The sequence below is a fragment of the Pundamilia nyererei genome, unplaced genomic scaffold (genome assembly GCF_000239375.1).
Source record: "Pundamilia nyererei isolate P.nyererei 1_Seehausen unplaced genomic scaffold, PunNye1.0 scaffold00082, whole genome shotgun sequence".
NCBI classification, from domain to species: Eukaryota; Metazoa; Chordata; class Actinopteri; order Cichliformes; family Cichlidae; genus Pundamilia; species Pundamilia nyererei.
Genome location: NW_005187483.1, coordinates 356,805 through 364,836, shown reverse-complemented (window position 1 = coordinate 364,836; position 8,032 = coordinate 356,805).

Here is an 8,032-nt window from a genome sequence, read left to right as displayed (position 1 = left end):
GCTTTTGTCCATTAAGGTAAATACACCACACTATTTTATGCTTGCAGGGCATACACACACACACACACACACACACACACACACACACACACACACACACACACACACACACACACACACACACACACACACACATACAAAAACACACAAGGAATAATGCCACACAGACTATAATACATCCCTTTTATTGCCCTGGGAAGGCACATATCATCAGTACAGTTCAGATTCAACCTGGTATAGCCCAATGAAGTGATACATATATTATCTCCCTCTGAGTTATGCGTGTTCGCAAATGTGTCAGTGTGCAACTACAACACATGTAAATCGCTATCTTTAGTTTTTTATGATGATGCGTAGTGAATCGAGTATTTTCTTTAGACTATTTCTCTGGAAGCAAAAATGTGTAACATATCAAATTACTTTCTTTTACTCACTTTGCTTTGTAGGCTTATTTAGATTCCTGTGGCTTTGTTTTGTAATGCTTGAATTTTATTACACTCCATTAAAAGTAGGATTGTCATCTTTAAGCAACACTGTAAATTGTTCTGGAAATACAGGTTAACAACAAATGCGGAAGCACAGGAAAAAAAAAACCATACTGACAGTTTATCACCCTTCCCGTTTGAAGAGAGGTTACAGCTTTGAGAATGCTGTAGATGGTAATGCTGTGACATATACAAATGAAGATTATGATAGTGTGGGGCTTTACTTCCTACGGGGTAGCCAGACAGGACCCCAGTCTACAGTACTAGTACTAATCTCTACAAGATTTGTTGAGTTTATTGTATAAAGCTTAAATGTGCGAGTTCCTGACATTTGAATACAGTTGCTGTCCATGGTGCTGATCAAAAGCAAGAATAATGTTGTTGGTAGCATTGATTATTGCTATATAATATATTTGCACTTACACAGTGTGCGTGTGTAACTCTTTATGTGTGTGTGAGATAGATAAAGAGAAGGAGCGAATGACTGTGAGACAGTTTGTTTGCTTGGGTATAATGGCCAAGAAAAATATTTGCCCCAGAGTTTGTCACAGAGTTGGTTCACTGATAGCGTTGAAGCCACCACTCACCTTCTACCTTTTTTTTCCTGAAAGGCCCTTAATTAATTACAGGCAAATCATTTTAGCAATGTAACACATTTAATGACCGAGCACTTCAAATGCTACCTAAACTGGCTTTGCTTTTTGCTTCACAGTAAAAGCCATTAAAGCCATTTAAATCTTCCTCACACGTACACACAAACTTATCCAGATTTTGTTTCTCCTCTCTCACATGACCTTTTTTCATTCTGGTTCTCCATTTATTTGACCTCTATTTTAGTTGTCTGATACACACTCTTTCCATCTTAGTTGTTCATGCACATAGAGTATCCCACTACACTTTAGAGCTTCTTTCCATTAACATGTGTTTTGTCTGTCCCTGCAGGCTCTGCTTTGCTACACTAGTTGATTTACAGCTCTTATCAAATACATATTGCCAAGCGAGTGAGACGTGCAACCTTTCATTTGCACGCCGCCGCCCTGCAAATTCGACACGCTACATTAACAAGAAAAATGACTGCTGCTATGCATGCCAAGTGTGTTTGTGTGTGTGTGTGTGTGTGTATGTGCGTGTGAGATAGTGAAACAGAAAGATGGATAAAAAGTGCTACAGACAAAAAAACTGTACAGTAAGTGTATGAGTTTTCAGCTTTGCCATCTGTATCGGTACAACAGCAAAGTAAAGCATCTAAGTTCAATTGTGCTGTACTGTGTTTTTGTGAAAGACAGAGTGAGGTCAAAATAGCCATATCTGCCATCAGTCCCCAAAAAGTCCCCACCAATGACCAAATTGTTCCAATGTGGTTATGGAGGTACAAAGAGAGAAGTAACTGTGGTGGGGTGTGGACTGTGGTGCCGTGCGGACGCACTTGCACGGCATCTGCAGATCACGCCCGCAGTGTTCAATCACAGGGAAGCAGGGTTGAGAGGGTTGTTGTGGTGAGAAGTGCTCAATAAAATGGCTCAAAACACAGATCTGTGGTCCCATTGTGCCTTATTCTCACCACAGTAACATTTATTGATCTTAAGTGACTTGAGTATACTCTTGTACTTCTGTACACTATCCAAATCCCCCCCCCTTTTTTTTATTTAAACGTGCACTTAAATGTTTGGGTCTTTTGCTTTCATCTCATATAAAAGTATTATATTCCTCAAAAATGTGATGAGTGACAATTAATGATTAAGCAAACTTGTAAAAATAAATCATCATTGATTTTCAATCAAATATATGACCTCAGCATACCAAGGTCCAGTTTCAGCAGTCATCAGTCAAGTGTCCTGGTAGCATATTTGCTATTTGCATAGTTTATCACGTTAAATGACTCATTGATCTAAGAAGAATGACTCTTTTCAAATTATGATAGCACAGCTGAAAACTGCTGTTCACTAAATTTGGCCCAGTTGAGTGACTGTCTAAACAAATAAACAGAACCACGCACATACAAAAAGATTTTGAGGTGTGTGCTACTCCCCTGACAGTACAGCGCAAACTGATTTTAATGTAATAGAAAGGAAAGTGGGACACCCAGATGCAAAACACAACACTCAACTCTTTCTTCATCACAACAGACTCTGAAGCCACTCCACCAATCTATTTGCCGATGTCCCAGTCCACACTTCCTTTACAAGACCCTGAGATACTTACACTCTTCTACATAAGGGAACTTAGAGTGGGAACTCCACCAGTTTCTAGGTGAAGACCTTAGTCTCTGACTTGGAGGTGCCATTTCTCATCCCACCTGTTTCACACTCAGCTGCAAATCACCTAAATGCAACTGGAAACCACAGTAGCAAACAGAACCACATCATCTGCAAACAGGAGAAATGAAATCCAGACATTTCCAAAGCCTCCACATACAGGAATATCTCTCCATAAATGAACAATAAGCGAAGAGAGCTGATCACAAAGTGCAGCCCTGCCATAGACCAGAACCCACCACTACAGCCTGTTAAAGGACTCATGCTGTGTTCAATGGCATTTGAGTTTTTCTTCTTTAAAATGGCAGAGAACCCTTACCCCTGTTGATACTGTGTGATACCCTAATTTAGGATCCATGGTAAATATTAACTGAATAAATGGTTCCAATTATCCAAACTACATAGGCAGAACTGAATGCTTTTGACTGGGACATTAATCAAAGCAGAAATGGAAATCAATGATGTGACATCATTTGGGGCAAACTGACTGGGTTAAACTGAGGGTTAAAAAATTCAACTTGGTATAATATGCCTTTATGGTAAAATATTACATTTTTAGGATTCATTCTATATAACATCAACCAGATATCACAATAAAGTGTGCAGGAGGAGATAATATATTTAAAGCCAAGAAGGCGCTAGTGAACAAGGAAGGTAAGAAGTACAGGTCCTTCTATGCCAGAAACGATTAAGTTAGGTGGCTAATATGTATTTACACATAAATGTGTTGGTAATGTTTCTTTAAACGCTTTCCCATTATTATTTTCATGTTGGATTGAAATAAAATATCACCCTCTCCATTATTGCAGCTTACTGCAACTTCCTGCAACTTCTGCATTCATGTTCATTTTACGCTTTAGTTGTTTAGTTTAGATGTCTCGAGACCAGTCTTGGTCTTGTCTTGGTCTCGACGCACTTTGGTCTTGCTCTTGTCTTGGTCTCGGATCCCTCGGTCTTGTCTTGGTCTCGCTGTCTTGGTCTTGCTGTCTCAGATCGACATAGTGGTCGGGAGATTTGGAGTCAACAGTATCCATGACACACAACGTAACGTTCGATAATGTGTCATGTGCAAAAGCATCAGCTCTAAGAGCCATGCTTAGAGAGTGCTTTGTAATGAATTAGAAAAGTCGACTCCCATTGAGCGAGAGCCGGCTCCTCACTTAATTTCCCTTCGCTCCTCAGCTCTCACACAGTGGCTCGGCTGTGCTCCAATCCCTCCATATTGTGGCCAATCACACGCGAGGATATAGGATAATATCATTATGTCAAAAACAGAGAGGGTGAGAGACGCGACAGTCAAGTGGAGTGTGCGTCTGTCCTCTCAGTAAGTGAGTGAGACAGTAGACAGCGGTGAAGAGGGCTGTGCGAGTGCATCGCAAAAACACATAAATATGCTTGACACCTGTAAACGAATCAGCATCTGGCTGCAGTTTAAAGACTTTTTTGTCTCGGTCTTGGTCTCGTCTCGACTTTGTCTTGGTCTTGGTCTTGTCTGGGTCTCGATACCCTCTGGTCTTGGTATTGTCTTGGTTTAGTCGGTCTTGACTACAAGTCTACGCTTTGGAGAGGCAAAGCGTGAAATGGACATGTGGACTTTACCATGATACTGGGTTGATGACACTGCTCTGAGGGATCACATATTTTTCTAAAAAAACCAAACAAGCAAAAAAAAGAACAGAATAAAATATATACACATTTCCTCAGGAGTTGTCTCTTACAAAATGACACTGCCTCATCTGTAGGGCATGAGAGATTGCTTTGACCTTTGCAGTAACCAGATCTTAATCTCCGTTTAATACCTGTTGGAAGAATGGGCTAGGGAGCACTTGCTGCCATTATCATTAAAATACAAAACAGCGGAATATCTTTTTAGAAAAATGTCCCATTTCTCCAGGACACTTTTAGAATCAGTGTCAAGGTACAATAAAACTTCCTACAATATGTGTTGGCCCGACACTTTATGTTGCCTTCCAGTGTATTTTTTTTTTACTCACTGAATACGCGGGCAAGATGAATAATAGGGTCATTTTTATTTAACTTTCCATCAAGGTATCACAAATTAGTTAGCAATTTACCTCAGACAGTGCTCACAGTATGAGAAATACATTTTTTGTTGAACCGTATATTTTCATATATCATACCATATCAGTCAACCTTTATCTTAATACTATTGTAATCTGTAAGAAACCAACATTGTTATGTTTTTATGATTGAGTAATTCTAAAAGCTGCATCAACAGATGTGGATTTTTCTATGAGACTGATCGAGAATGATCTGAATTGCCTCGTGACCTTCTTGCCGTGTTTCATGTGCTGCAGCTTTTATTAAACATGCAGGCTAATAGATGTTATCCCACTTCTCTAACTCATGCATATATGGATTAGAGCTTCTCAAAATGTTTACAGATTATTTTTAATACATTCTATTATTCAATATTTAAACACACATATTTCTACAAATAAAGAGACAGTATTTAATGATATTTTGACATAGCCACAGTCAGTAATGATGGCATCAAAATTATAAACTTAAAATACCTGGTACTCACAAAAACAGTCACATTACTGATGTCCTCACAATGTTTCTACACAATTACATCCACTGTCTTTCAAAAAGGCAAGAAACTTTCATCTCCTTTAGGCTGCTTTTCTCTTGTATTGCAACTATTATTATATATGCATACATATTATTAATATATTTATACATATTATTGTCTGTGCTAAATTAGGACCTCTGAAATATTTTACAATAATCTGAATAATCTGACTCTTACAAGAGTTGTTGTACAGGTACGAATGTAACTGATGCCTTAAACTAGCTACAGTACCTTGATTAGTGGAGGTCTGAGGCTAAATTATGTTCTATAGTTTATGACAAAACCTGTATGTCAAATCACATATTCTAGACTGAAGTATCTGTAATAAAGCAACCTGTCTGTGGCTAGAGGCTGTGCTCAATCTGAATTGTTTGGAATCAGAGAATGTTGAGGTTTTCTTCCACAGCCCCTCCTTGATTTAAACTCCTATCTTGTTTCCCGGGGGAGAAAAAAAACCACCCATAAAACCTCGACTTATACTATGTTATTCTTTGTTCGTTTACACAAAACAAGCTCTTCTTATTTGCAACACAGTAATTTGAGTTACTCTTGAAATAAATTAGTCAATGTATTCACGATTGAAATGAAATGGCTTTGCTCATAAATCCACTCACATCTGTGATTTGATTTATTTATTTATTTTCAGTGTCCCAGTAATTTGTTCTGCTTAATCAATCTGGGTCTTGGGAATGTTAGGTCTGAAAATCAGCACACGTAATGATCTGAGTGCCTATGACAAAAGCCACAATGTAATGGATGAATGACAGACCTTTGTTGGGTACCTCTGGTAGCAGAGGGGGCAAACGTACAGACATTCTGTATTTAAAAGTACAAATACTACTATTAAAAATACTCCAGTTAAAGTACTGATTCAACTTCTTTACTCAAGTAAAAGTAAAAAGAACCTACAGGCTCTGAAATTTATACAAAGAAAGAAAGTAAAAAGCAGCTCTTTGGAGGGCATTTCTTCTAGAAATCTTTTTAGAATACTGTCAGTGTTGTGTTTGATTAAAACTAGAGGACCGAAGAACAGAAGATGAGACAGGAAACTAAGGGGTTTCAATTTTTTGTGCAGAATCAGAATGTGCAAGGAGATATAAAGTGGGTAAAGAGTGGCCAGGCAGGTGAGCTCTGTCACAGGTGAGTAATTCTTCGAGTGAGACCATTTCCACACAGGATATTTGCTCCAGTGGCTGAGAGAAAGCAAGCTGGTACACCCAAGGGGATTTCAGGCAGATAAGGAGAAAATAGATAAGTATGTGAGGAAACATATACTAGGAAGGCTATCAGAGCCTCGATGAGTTATCAGTTCTAACGCTATAACAATCTGGTAAAGAGGGGATAAAGAATCAGTCCTTTTATATGCAGGTAATAAGTTAATGGAAGGCAAGTACGCCAACCTGTGGTTCAGCAAGAACCAGTGAGGAGACACTTCCTGCCCGAACCCCACAAGGAAGGAACCATACACAGACATTCATGAGGGATAGAGAGGGAAAAGGGGAAAAAAGGAAAGCAAAGGAATGAAGGCACCCAGAGGCGAGGCACTGTGGGACTGTGTCAATCAGGACACACAGGGGAAAACATTTGCTGCGTATGAGGCTGTATAGCTGCAAACCAATCCACATTGGAAAGAAGGATAGCTGATGGATGTGCCCTGGCCAATGTTGCATTATGTAACCTTGGCTACTGGTACAGTATATGGTCCCTGTTTTACCACCCACAATTGTGCATCCTGTGCTCTTGTCAGGGTGTTGTATTTCCAGATGACAATGGATTTTTTTGACAGGTTAAAGCTCTCTGTCATACTGCAAAAAATGTTCATGAATGGTTTGATGACATGAGAAAAAGAAAGTGTTGACTTGAAAACTGAGCATTGGTGAAATGTGCTGGAAAAATCAGATCAGAAAAAGTCAGATGCATGTTCTACCTCAGAACTTATAGGAATTAAAGGATTTGATACTGATATCACAGTACATCTGTAATAGTTCTGGGTTATTTGTTTTTATAGTTTAGAATACATTTTCATATTTTGTATTCTCTGGTTGGTTGCTTCAAGATGCTATGTTTGTAGTTTTGCTTACAATTAGAAAATAACCCAGCAGAGTATAATACCAATTATACAGTGCTGGGGGGGTGGGGGGTGTCATTATGGAATAGAGCTTCATGTTGTCTTTATGCTTAACAAAGGAAAAATAAAGAAGACCTGAGTATGTAGGTTTAAAAACTTGCCAGAACTTCCCCAGTATTGCCCAGCAGTTTATTCTGTTAGTAACTGTTTGCTAAATCCAAAAAAAATTTAAAAGCGCTTAAGAGGGAGACAGTGATAAACTAGTAATAAAGCAAACTTGTTAAAATGTATTGATTGTTAACTATATCATTTGCTACTGCTTTTTCTTCTCTCTCAGACCATGTCATCAATTTATTTTATTTTATTTTTTATGATTTTTAAACTTCTTAAACTTGCTAGATGTGACGAGTGTGTGTGTTACAGTTGTGCATGTTTGTAAAGTTGTGTTTCTTTTGCATGTGCTAACTGTATCTCTGTGTGTATGTTTGTGTTAACCTGTATATCTCTGGTGGTCTTACATATAGTCAACAGAAAGGACACTTCAGCATCAGCCTTATTTTGCTAAATGTGTGTGTGTGTGTGTGTGTGTGTGTGTGTGTGTGTGTGTGTGTGTGTGTGTGTGTGTGTG